The 14,256-nt window shown below is 43.9% G+C and overlaps 1 protein-coding gene across 1 annotated transcript in view; it reads right to left on the bottom strand.

Moving 5' to 3' along the window:
- LOC139755706 (transient-receptor-potential-like protein) overlaps positions 1–14,256 on the bottom strand; it is a 212,949-nt gene that overhangs the window by 189,800 nt on the left and 8,893 nt on the right. The window lies entirely within an intron of this gene.

The raw sequence follows: 14,256 nt of genomic DNA on the forward strand, positions 1-14,256 counted from the left end.
TTTTTTTTTCCTATGAGTCCACGGGGAAAATGAAACACGAAAAGTTCCCAAGTGCACTTTCGTGTAATAATTACATCATCAGGGGAGACACAAGAGAGAAATATAACAGTCAGTTGATATACATCGAAGAGACGAAGCTAGGACGCCATTTGGTAAACATGTGATTGTCCAAAACATGTTTTGGAAAATGGGAGTCGGTGATTATTAAGGAAATAGGAGTCATTGAATCATTAAGAAACTGGGAGTCAGTGATTATGAAGAAAATGGGAGTCAGTGATTATGAAGAAAATGGGAATTAGCGATAATTAAGAAAATGGGAGTCCGTGATTATTAAGGAAATGGGAGTCATTGAATCATTAAGAAACTGGGAGTCAGTGATTATGAGGAAAATGGGAGTCAGTGATCATGAAGAAAATGGGAATTAGCGATAATTAAGAAAATGGGAGTCCATGATTATTAAGGAAATGGGAGTCAGTGAATCATTAAGAAACTGGGAGTCAGTGATTATGAAGAAAATGGGAGTCAGTGAATTATTAATAAACTGGGAGTCCGCGATTATGAAGAAAATGGGAGTCAGTGATTATGAAGAAAATGGGAGTCAGTGATGATGAAGAAAATGGGAGAAGGTGATTATGAAGAAAATGGGAGTCAGTGATTATGAAGAAAATGGGAGTCAGTGACTATGAAGAAAATGGGAGTCAGTGACTATGAAGAAAATGGGAGTCAGTGACCATGAAGAAAATAGGAGTCAGCGATTATGAAGAAAATGGGAGTCAGCGTTTATGAAGAAAATGGGAGTCAGTGACTATGAAGAAACTGGGAGTCAGTGATTATGAAAAAAATGGGAGTCAGTAATTATGAAGAAAATGGGAGTCAGTGATTATGAAGAAAATGGGAGTCAGTAATTATGAAGAAAATGGGAGTTGGTGACTATGAAGAAAATGGGAGTCAGTGACTATGAAGAAAATGGGAGTCAGTGACTATGAAGGAAATGGGAGTCAGTGACTATGAAGAAAATGGGAGTCAGTGACTATGAAGAAAATGGGATTCAGTGACCATGAAGAAAATGGGAGTCAGTGACCATGAAGAAAATGGGAATCTCAGAATTATCACTTTTTCACAGATATCTTGGTCCAGCCAGGGACGTGGTTATTGATTGGGACCTCATTATCCTAATTATCACCCAGTCCTTAGCCTTCCTCTAATTGGCAAATAGGCCAGACATGAGGAGCTGGGGATACCAGTTACTGGGGGTTGATGAGACGGTGGCCCTGGAGTTACAGTGGTACCACTGACCTTGTAGTTACAGTGGTACCACCAACCCTGAAGTTACAGTGGTACTACTGACCTTGTAGTTACAGTGGTACCACCAACCCTGGAGTTACAGTGGTACTACTGACCTTGTAGTTACAGTGGTACCACCAACCCTGGAGTTACAGTGGTACCACTGACCTTGTAGTTACAGTGGTACCATCAACCCTGGAGTTACAGTGGTACCACTGACCTTGTAGTTACAGTGGTTCCACCAACCCTGGAGTTACAGTGGTACTACTGACCCTGGAGTTCCAGTGGTACCTCTAACCCTGGAGTTACAGTGGTAATACTGACCCTGGAGTTACAGTGGTACTACTGACCCTGGAGTTACAGTGGTACCTCTAACCCTGGAGTTACAGTGGTAATACTGACCCTGGAGTTACAGTGGTACCACTGACCTTGTAGTTACAGTGGTACCACCAACCCTGGAGTTACAGTGGTACCACTGACCTTGTAGTTACAGTGGTTCCACCAACCCTGGAGTTACAGTGGTACCTCTAACCCTGGAGTTATAGTGGTACCACTGACCTTGTAGTTACAGTGGTACCACCAACCCTGGAGTTACAGTGGTACTACTGACCTTGTACTTACAGTAGTACCTCTAACCCTGGAGTTACAGTGGTAATACTAACCCTGGAGCTACAGTGGTAATACTGACCTGGAGCTACAGTGGTAATACTAACCCTGGAGCTACAGTGGTAATACTGACCTGGAGCTACAGTGGTAATACTGACCCTGGAGTCACAGTGGTACTACTGACCCTGGAGTTACAGTGGTGCCACTAACCCTAAAGCTACAGTGGTACCACTGATCCTATAGTTACAGTGGCACCATGAACCTCGCAGTCACAGCGGTACCACTTCCCTTGGCGCCTACAGTGGTAACACCAACCATGGAATTCCAGTGGCACCACAGTTCCTGGTCTTTCAGAACCGTTCCACAATGTGACAGGGGAAATAACCACTGGTGATAAAACATTCTCCAGTTCATTCCAGACAAGAGGAAAGCGTATAGTACACAACACTGCGATGACGGAGCCAGGAACCATTGGTCCTTCTGACGCACTGTTTCGTCGTCTGAACGGTGCTATATGAAGGTCTTGTGTGAGTGTGAGTGTGTGTGTGTGTGTGTGTGTGTGTGTGTGTGTGTGTGAACGGAAAAGACGGCCTGGAGATTAGTAGTGTAGTGAGGGCAGACAACACTGTGGTTGGGGGCAATGAACATTGAAGTGAGGGCAGACGACGTTGTAGCGAGGACAAGCAGTGTAGTGTGGACAGAGGGAACTGCAGTGAGGTCAGACACACTGTAATGAGGGCAGCCAACACTGTAGTCTCCACAGTGATGATGGACACCAGTTATGGTGGAGGAGGCCAACACTGTGGTGGCAACGACCTTCATTATACACAGCCAACACTACAGTGGACACAGCCAACACTACAGTGGACACAGCCAACACTACAGTGGACACAGCCAAGAGTACAATGGACACAGCCAACACTACAGTGGACACAGCCAACACTACAGTGGACACAGCCAACATTACAGTGGACACAGCCAACACTACAGTGGACACAGCCAACATTACAGTGGACACAGCCAACACTACAGTGGACACAGCCAACATTACAGTGGACACAGCCAACACTACAGTGGACACAGCCAACACTACAGTGGACACGGCCAACACTACAATGGACACAGCCAACACTACAGTGGACACAGCCAACACTACAGTGGACACAGCCAACATTACAGTGGACACAGCCAACACTACAGTGGACACAGCCAACATTACAGTGGACACAGCCAACACTACAGTGGACACAGCCAACACTACAGTGGACACAGCCAACATTACAATGAGAAGTAACAAATAATTCATGTTAAACACTCAAAACAATGTAATTATTCATAACTCTCTCTCTCTCTCTCTCTCTCTCTCTCTCTCTCTCTCTCTCTCTCTCTCTCTCTCTCTCTCTCTTCCCCCCATCAACACACACACACACACACACAGACACACACTCACACACACACACACACACACAATTTCCCCCTCAGTTTCCCTGTGCTTAACCTAACGTTCGTGGACGTGACGACCCCGTGGTGGAGGAGGATGAGCATCATGACGCCACCAGACACCACTTGACACGTCCGGTGACGTAATTCCCGTGACGGACAGACGCTACCAGTTTAAACTGATCACCAGCTAAATTCGCTTGTGCCACCCGTCACAGCTGGACCAAAATGAAAATGAAATCTAAAAAGGATGAAAGTGTTTCACGGGGAATGAGCGACCTCGTCCACCAGCAGATGACTGCTCGGAAAGACATAAAATATGACATTGACGTTTGTTGTACGTAATTTCACAACACCACAGCTCGTATGATTATGGATGAAGCGTCTCGGAGAATTTTGTCTCTTTAGGTATTGTGTCTGAGCTACACCGTGGTGTAGTGGTCAGCGTGGCTACCTTTAAAACGTGCTGGCCTCTGGGTTCGAGCCTTAGAACATTGCAAACCAAAGGCTATTATCAGTGACGAAAAGAAACTGTGGCAGTAATGACCATCCATCTATGTGTACCTCACTAATGACCATCCACCTGTGTGTACCTCACTAATGACCATCCACCTGTGTGTACCTCACTAATGACCATCCACCTGTGTGTACCTCACTAATGACCATCCACCTGTTTGTACCTCACTAATGACCATCCACCTGTGTGTACCTCACTAATGACCATCCACCTGTATGTACCTCACTAATGACCATCCACCTGCGTGTACCTCACTAATGACCATCCACCTGTATGTACCTCACTAATGACCATCCACCTGTGTGTACCTCACTAATGACCATCCACCTGTGTGTACCTCACTAATGACCATCCACCTGGGTGTAACTCACCCTCACGTACTGTCTAAACTTCTGTACATTGTGGTATTCCGGAGGTCTTGCGAAACAGCGCAAGAAACAGCAGCGTAATCACGAGATCCTCTTCATCAGTTGGGTTCACACGAAGGAAAAAAAGAAGAAGTTTCCGGAACAAATTTTTTAACTGGTTTCTGTGGTCATTCAGAGGAGCTTGAGGATGGCGTATGTACTTTATGGGTTATGATCAGAGCTCGCTCAACACCGGGCTGACCCGAGTGTGTGTGTGTGTGTGTGTGTGTGTGTGTGTGTGTAGATCTTCGTCGGTCCCGGGTGACTTTTTGTCTACCGTGCGACGCGTCGGGAACCATCGGCCACTCGCCGCGCTTGACTATCGCTGACGAGGCCGAGTGCCACCAGAGCAACGCTACGCGTCCAATCAACACGGTTACTGCCATGTTGCCGACAAGGGGAGCCGCTCACTCCACGCTGACCACACTGTACCTACCAGGCCTGTGTGTAATTCCAGGCGTCATGATGCCGTCCAACTTGGAAGAGCGCGGTGCGGGGGAGGGAGTTGTACACCCGTGGTGCTCCCGTCCACTCACTGACCTTCCTCAACTATCATGCAATTCTGGTAGCATTCGCATGTTGCCAGCTTTCACAGTGTCGTCACTCTCAGCTTATTCCATCCGCTACTCCGCTCCTGCCGAAGTACGTCATCGCATCTTTTCCCCACGAGAAACAAGCTTAATCTCTCGCTATGTCCTCAGGCTGTTCTATCTCTCCATCTTTCGAAAAAAAAAAACACTATACCCTATCGACGCCATCAAACTGGTTTAGAAACTTGAAGCTCCTCATCAAGCCAACTCTAACTCTTTTGTCTCTTTCACTGTGGGCATATATATGATCTCTCTACTCTCAAGGTATCACAATGTCTTCATTCTGGCATCACATTTGCTGCCTTCCACCACTGCCTTCTCTACGGTGACCAAAGCCGAGAATGATACATAAGGACTGGTCTAATATATAGAAGGAATAGTTTGATGAGTTTTTCCTTCTCCATGTCCCTGGATGGAGTTGCAATATTTACCAGCAGACAGTTTGTCTCCTTAACAGTTCTCCTAAGGTGGAACCCCTGTGAGAGGTTGAGTACATTGTACACTCACAAGTAATTCTCTCACACACAGGTTCCTGCAGCTTATCTCTTGCTGGATAACGTCCATATAGAGGCCTTCATTTCCTATGTCCCATCCTCAGTGCTTTTGTATTTATTCGGGTTGAACTTCCCCAAGTATCAGGCCAACTTCTGAAGCTTGTTTAGGTTCCCTTGAAAGTTGCTATGTGCTTTCCTCATGATCTCGCCATCGTTCACAAATATATTCAGGTCTGAGTTCAGTCCAATCCAGTGCTGTAGTAAGCCTCTGTGACCACAACGAATTTCCAGTAGGCTTCTCTGACATACGTCCTTTATTCTTGTCTACAGAGGTAATGTTCTGCCCTGTGAAGAGAGTCTCTTCCAATTTTTTCTTTTTTTTACCAGCTTCGTATGAGGGACAGTGTCAAAAGCTCTCTGACAGTCCAGAAACACGAAATCCACCCACCCTTCTCCCTCGTCTTAATCAGAGAGTTCACTCCGTCATAAGAGTCATCAGAGATTTGTTAAGCAATAACACCTTCCCTCAGACCCGTGTGCGCTCTCCATGTGGTGGCAGTTTCTCTTCACCAAGTAATCATCCACCCGCTGATTGTCTAATCCAGAACACATTTGTAGCTCAGCGCAATTTACCGGCATACTTTCTTAAAGGTAGATATGACCTTTGCTGCCTTCCACTTCCGTGGCACTGACCCCTCCCTCCTCCAGCGATACGCTGAACAAGATTCCCATCTGCGTATTAAGCGCATCTACGCACTTCCTTAGTACATATATTGGGAATTCATCGGGACCCGGAGCCATATATGGGTTAAGACCCTCTTACAGTCTGATTAAGTCTTTCTAACAAGTTAAGTCTGTGTGTGTGTGTGTGTGTGTGTGTGTGTGTGTGTGTGTGTGTGTGTGTGTGTGTGTGAGTGTCTGTGTGTGGGTTTGTGTGTTCTCTCTTTCCCCCACCCTGTCTCCTTCTCTCTCTCTCTCTCTCTCTCTCTCTCTCTCTCTCTCTCTCTCTCTCTCTCTCTCTCTCTCTCCCTCTCCTCCATCTGTCTGTCTCTCTGCCTGTCTGTCTTCCTCTTGACAGAAATCCCAGGTGCTGGGAGATGGACAGAATGCCAGAGGCCGGACGGACGGACAGAAGATCCAGTAATCACCCACATCTCCCTCATGCAACAGCTGACGGGACTACAGCCTCACCACCATCACCACACGGTGGAATTAACGAGGCCAGCTGTACAACTGATGTTTAAGCTCACATATACCTTTCCTGGAGTTCCCAGCACAACAATTACGACTCATCACATAATCCTTTAAAAGGGATTTTATTTAGGAAAATTATCTGTGTCTTATATATATATATATATATATATATATATATATATATATATATATATATATATATATATATATATATACATATATATATATATATATTCCTATGAGTCCACGGGGGAAATGAAACACGATAAGTTCCCAAGTGCACTGTCGTGTGATAATCACATCATCAGGGGAGATACAAGAAAGAAATATAAGTCAGTTGATACACAACGAAGAGACGTAGCTAGGAAGTTCAGTAAATAAGTTTATGAAAAAAAAGAAAATGTGAATGTTATATGTAATCTGCACGTAATTCAAATTCGTTTTCTCTTTTCATATTTAAGCCACCTACCCACATTATCCGACTGTGTGCACTAAAACACGATGTGTTTTCGATTCACATTTTCCTAAAAAAAGAAAAAAAAAGTCCATGTTATTGCAATTTTTCCGCGTTGCTTTGGTGCTCCTCCTTAGTTACATTCCTGCCGGCTGTTGAGCCGGAGGGAGCGGTGGGTGGAGAGGAACCTCCTGCTTTACTCTCCCTCTCTAAATCTCTACAGAGATTAAAGAGGGAACTAGAGACACTGCCTCTATTCTTAGCAGATAACATCTGTTATCTCTCCTTCCCATCTAAACCGGACGTATCAGCTGACCCACACACAGACACACAAACATTCACCTACCTACACACACACACACACACACATATTCACTCACTCACAAAGACCAGCAACACCCAACTTGGCCTAATTCAATATCTGGTCGTTTATATCATTACCTGCGTTGCTCTTGTCCACGGCGGGGGAGGCACTTATAATTCCTCTCCCCCCATGACCCCTGACCCAGCAACATTAGGGCACACACACTAATGGATTAACCTCTCTCCCTCTCCCTCCTTCCCTCCCACTGTTTCCAGGGGTGGAGAGGGAGGGAGGGGGGTGGTAAGGGGAGCTAACGTGCAGGCAGGCAGTCTCTCTCTCTCTCTCTCTCTCTCTCTCTCTCTCTCTCTCTCTCTCTCTCTCTCTCTCTCTCTCTCCCTCTCTCTCCCGTGCCTCACCCTTTGTTCTAACTTTTCTGTATCATTGTGAACTTTGCCTTGCGGGGATTTCTTCCCCCCCAACCCTGTGTCGGAAGGTCTGCAGGATAGGGAGGGAGAGAGAGAGAGAGAGAGAGAGAGAGAGAGAGAGAGAGAGAGAGAGAGAGAGAGAGAGAGAGAGAGAGAGAGAGAGATGCTCCTGTGTTCTGGGGTTGACTTTGTGAGGGTTCTGACAGTGTTGTGTGGGGTTCCTGGGTTGTAGGGTCTACATTAAAAAGGGGTTTTAGGTTTTATTTTTGCTGTTATGTATATATATATATATATATATATATATATATATATATATATATATATATATATATATATATATATATATATATGGGGATAGGGGAGAAAGAATACTTCCCACGTATTCCCTGCGTGTCGTAGAAGGCGACTAAAAGGGGAGGGAGCGGGGGGCTGGAAATCCTCCCTTCTCAATTTTTTTTAATTTTCCAAAATAAGGAACAGAGAAGGGGGCCAGGTGAGGATATTCCCTCAATGGCCCAGTCCTCTGTTCTTAACGCTACCTCGCTAACGCGGGAAATGGCGAATAGTTTGAAAAAAAAAAAAAAAATATATATATATATATATATATATATATATATATATATATATATATATATATGTATATATATATATATATATATATATATATATATATATATATATATATATATATATATATATATATATGTTTTACAAGGTTCTGTGGTACTGAGAGGTTCTTACACTAGGCTCTGAGATTTTCTTTTTCTTTTACAAACGCTGAGAAATTAGTGCGTTGTGAGGATTTACATTAGTGTGGGCTCCTGTAAATGATGAGGTTTTACAGCACTGTGAGGTTCTGCAGTGGCAGAACTCCTCTATGGCACTGCGAGGTTATACAGTGATCAGAAACCTTCTCTTTACCCTAAAGTATTACTGGGTTACACACACACAAAAAAAAGGTGTTTTACGGCGACTTAAAAAAAAGTGTGGGGGGGGGGGGGGTTATCTGGTGTGTCGGCAGGTTTTGTGTTGAAATGGAAAAAAATAAGAGATAAAAAAAAAAAAGTGTCTGGAAGGTTTCACAACACTGCGAAAGCTCTACGCTGGTAAAAGGGTAACAGTGGTAAGCTCTGTAAAGCTGAGAGGATTAACAATTCAATTAATTTTACAGGTTTTGTTTGGAGTCTCTTGGATTCATGGGTCGCACACAGACGAGAATGGGGTTTTCTCCCAACTCTGGTTGGTATCAATGCTACAGGATCGAGAAATGTCACATCTTAGGACAGATATATTTCTTTTTTTTCCAAGAAGTGGTAGAGTGAGTCCATGGTTCGTTGTTTGGAGTCTCTTGCATTCATGGGTCGCACACAGGTGAGAATGGGGTTTTCCCCCAACTCTGGTTGGTATCAATGCTACAGGATCGAGAAATGTCACATCTTAGGACAGATATATTTCTTTTTTTTCCAAGAAGTGGTAGAGTGAGTCCATGGTTCGTTGTTTGGAGTCTCTTGCATTCATGGGTCGCACACAGGTGAGAATGGGGTTTTCCCCCAACTCTGGTTGGTATCAATGCTACAGGATCGAGAAATGTCACATCTTAGAAAAATATATTTCTTTTTTTTCCAAGAAGTGGTAGAGTGAGTCCATGGTTCGTTGTCTGGAGTCTCTTGCATTCATGGGTCGCACACAGACGAGAATGGGGTTTTCCCCCAACTCTGGTTGGTATCAATGCTACAGGATCGAGAAATGTCACATCTTAGGACAGATATATTTCTTTTTTTTCAGGAAGTGGTAGAGGGAGTCCATGGTTCGAAAATGGGATGAGATAAGACAGATGGACGTCCATCAGGGTTGTATACCTTCTGGTATACAGTAGCGCGCAATGGAAGATTTGGATTCCTTCTCTTTCACCTTCGCCTTAACGTTAAAAAAAGAGGATCGGATTATCCTCCTGAGCTCTAATGGGGGTTCCCATCCTTGGGCAGGGTGGCGTGAACCTCTCTGACCTGACCATTTAGGCCATCATGTCCAAAAGTCGTACAACCGTACCGTCAAAAATAACGCAGACGGGAGGCACAGAAGTTCCGGCATATCAAAACCCCATAACACTGCGTCAGTAATGGTAGTCCACTCCCATAATCCTCTCCTCTCCCTTCTCTCCCTCTCTCTCCAGCACACTCCCGCGCTCCTCACAGCTGATGCCTCACGATATATCGGGGACTCTCATGGGGACCCGTGTCTTGGGGACGTCACTGTACATCCTTGATGAAAGGGGGACTCTTGTCCACTTACAAGGGACGTGTGTGTGTGTGTGTGTGTGTGTGTGTGTGTGTGTGTGTGTGTGTGTGTGTGTGTGTGTGTGGGGACGTGCTGCGAATCGAGGGTGTCTGATATTGAGTGTTCTCTGCTCGGGGGAAGTGAGGAGGGTTCTAGGGCCAGACCCTCACGCCTCATGTTAATTGGACAAAGACAATCTCAAACAGGATTTCATTGCCATTTGCATATACCAACGATTCAGAGGGAGACTGCGAGATAAAACAATACACTGATATGCCTTAAGTCAGGCTCCTGTAAGGTACAAGACATAAGGTCAGGCTCCTGTAAGGTACAAGACATAAGGTCAGGCTCCTGTAAGGTACAAGACATAAGGTCAGGCTCCTGTAAGATACAAGACGTAAGGTTAGGTTCCTGTAAGGTACAAGACATAAGGTCAGGCTCCTGTAAGGTACAAGACATAAGGTCAGGCTCCTGTAAGATACAAGACATAAGGTCAGGCTCCTGTAAGGTACAAGACATAAGGTCAGGCTCCTGTAAGATACAGACGTAAGGATAGGTTCCTGTAAGATACAAGACGTAAGGTCAGGCTCCTGTAAGATACATGACATAAGGTCAGGCTCCTGTAAGATACAAGACATAAGGTCAGTCCCCTGTAAGATACAAGACATATGGTACTCGTCTGTATACAATAAACCTATGGCTTAAATTGGCCGTATTTCATAACATTTCAAACACGATGTAAGGTTGAAAATACAGAACGATATACACGTTGAATTTATCATCTCACTTCGTCTTGTTTCTTGAAATTTTTGCGAAAGAAAATGTCAAAGTTACACGCCAGTGTTCGGTCTGGAAACATGACACCATCTTGAAGTAAAGGGCATCATCTTCAAACTGCACTTGCCTTCGAGATGCCAATTAGTTCATTTATCTTATCTGATATCTTGCCACTGACATTCGAACCCATACACATGCATGGGTAATACACACATACTATGTATGCATATGTACCCACATTGTACAAACATTCACAAAGATGTATACATACATACCTACACTCAAATACATACATATGTACACTACCACAAACATACACGCTTACCCACGCGATAATATAAACGCTTCATTTCCCTGCATTTATTAAAGGCATTGAATTACTAACTTATTTAATGTGATTCTAAATCTGACCTCTATGGGCAAGACGCGTCGGTACGACGGCACGACCCCTACACGTGACGGACGACCCTTGAACATGATGATACGACCCTCGAACATGACGCTACGACCCTTGAATATGACGGTACAACTATTGAACATGACGGTAAAACTATTGAACATAACGGTACGACCCTTGAACATGACGGTACAACTACTGAACATGACGGTACGACCCTTGAACATGACGCTACGACCGTTGAACATGACGCTACGACCCTTGAACATGACGGTACAACTATTGAACATGACTGTACGACCCTTCAACATGACGGTACACCTATTGAATATGACGGTACGACCCTTGAACATGACGCTACGACCGTTGAACATGACGCTACGACCCTTGAACATGACAGTACAACTATTGAACATGACTGTACGACCCTTCAACATGACGGTACACCTATTGAATATGACGGTACGACCCTTGAACATGACGCTACGACCCTTGAACATGACGGCTCGGCCTGAGATACGACAACTAAGGTTCAGGTCAAGGACAAGGCTATCACGCTCAAGAGTCGTACCTCCGTATTCAAGGGTCGTGCCGTCGTGCTACATGGTCGTACCTCCGTATTCAAGGGTCGTACCGACGTGCTATATGGTCGTACCTCCGTATTCAAGGGTCGTACCGACGTGCTACATGGTCGTACCTCCGTATTCAAGGGTCGTACCAGTGTGCTCAAGTGGTTAAGATGCAGAATTAGTAAACGGAAAATTCGAGATTTCTATATTCTATTTTTTTTTTTTTAATACTAACTTGTACAGAAATACATACGAGTTCCTCATAACAGTTGCCAGGGGCAATTAATGGCGTATGTTTAATTACTTAATGGTGTTGTACGGGGAGGGAGTTTTACACACGTAGGGAACTCCATCTCTTGATCACTCTCTCCCATCACTCAACTTTTTAAATTCATATATATATATATATATATATATATATATATATATATATATATATATATATATATATATATATATATATATGTATATACTGTGTCTCCCCTGATGATGTGATTATTACACGAAAGTGCACTTGGGAACTTTTCGTGTTTCATTTTCCCCGTGGACTCATAGGAATATATATATATATATATATATATATATATATATATATATATATATATATATATATATATATATATATATATATATATATATAAAACATGTCCTCAGCTATCTTGTTCCATTCATCCACTACACTCATACTAAACAGTTATTTCTTTACATATCTTTTAAAGAGGTTTCGTGATCGATTTCTTGTTCTTTCCACTCGCTGCCCTACCTCAAAGAACTCTTCACTATCCACGCTATCAATCGTTTTTAAAAACTTCAGATTTTGTGTGCGTGTGTGTGTGTGATTACTATTTGTGTGTTACGGAGAGAGAGAGAGAGAGAGAGAGAGAGAGAGAGAGAGAGAGAGAGAGAGAGAGAGAGAGAGAGAGAGAGAGAGAGATTTACACTCGTTCTGCCTCATCTCTTAAGATTTCAATATATATATATATATATATATATATATATATATATATATATATATATATATATATATATATATATATATACTGAGAGGCTGAAGTGACTGGGAGTGGAGCAAGGTGCGCGGCGGCACTACGGGGGGAATCGGCTTATGCAAATGCATCCGGCCTGGATGGGCCTTCCCTACAACTCTCCTCCCTTCACCAGAAGCAATGCCACAGTAGGCGAAGCAGCCCCCCGCACATCTGGGAGTCCAGGGGTATGAGAGAGAGAGAGAGAGAGAGAGAGAGAGAGAGAGAGAGAGAGAGAGAGAGAGAGAGAGAGAGAGAGAGAGAGAGAGAGAGAGGAGGGAAACCTAAGCGAGTATGATATGGAAACTTGGACAAAACGAAATGTAGCAACTGAGAGATGGAGAGAGGGGTCAAATCATTCCCAGCATACTTTCCCTTCTCACAAGTGAGCGAGGGAATTCATTGCTCTCTCTCTCTATCTCTCTCTCTCTCTCTCTCTCTCTCTCTCTCTCTCTCCACAGGTAATCTAACAGCTCCACCCTAAAGCACGCCTCACCCGCCTGGTCATCCATCCTGTCCGAAGCAAATGTAACAAGGCCGCAAACCACACGAAACAGAGCTCTCAGAACAATCACCGGCTACCTAGCAACCGTAAACACACAACAACCACAAACCACAACAAACATCCTCCCAAGACTGGCCCATCCCACCTCAGAGGGAAGGACCACACTGTCCCTTTCCAATACAGAGGAAGGGAACACACTGTCCCTTCCCATCAAAAGAAGGGAATAAACTCTCCCCTTCCATTAAGAACGAGAGACCACGCTGTACCCTTCCCACCAGAGAGGAAGGAAACACACAGTCCCCTCCCATTACAAGGAGGGAAGGCGAGTGTCCCCTCCTACCACCATCTGCTCCACTGTCCCTCAGACGAAGATGACGACGGGCCGACACGGGAGGACATCTGTTCATATTGACCGTGTGAGCGATGGGGACGTCCACCGTCTTAATTAATTCCCGTGACGGTGTTGCATAAGTTCATTTAACTAGTGAATCCACTCAAGAGTTGGCTGGCCACACGTGAAGAAGTGTGACCTGTTGTGACGCAGCTTGCTGGGAGGCTGACGAGGTGATTCTCTTCATTTGGGAGTTGCGTCATGAGAAATCAACAACATACAAATCAGCTTAATACCTATTTATCTATCTTAATACACACCCACACACACACAGACACACACACACACACACACACACACACACACACATATATATATATATATATATATATATATATATATATATATATATATATATATATATATATATATATATTGTTGCGGTAGGTTATATTCACATTCATCTCATTCTCGTATCTCCCCCGACCATGCAATCACACAAAAGTGCACTCGGGACTCATCGTGTTTCATTTTTCCTCGTGGTCATCAGAGTATATATATATATATATATATGTATATATATATATATATATATATATATATATATATATATATATATATATATACTCTCAGGAAGTTAACTTCTAACAGGAAGAAAAA

Source organism: Panulirus ornatus, chromosome 19 (assembly GCF_036320965.1).
Source record: "Panulirus ornatus isolate Po-2019 chromosome 19, ASM3632096v1, whole genome shotgun sequence".
NCBI classification, from domain to species: Eukaryota; Metazoa; Arthropoda; class Malacostraca; order Decapoda; family Palinuridae; genus Panulirus; species Panulirus ornatus.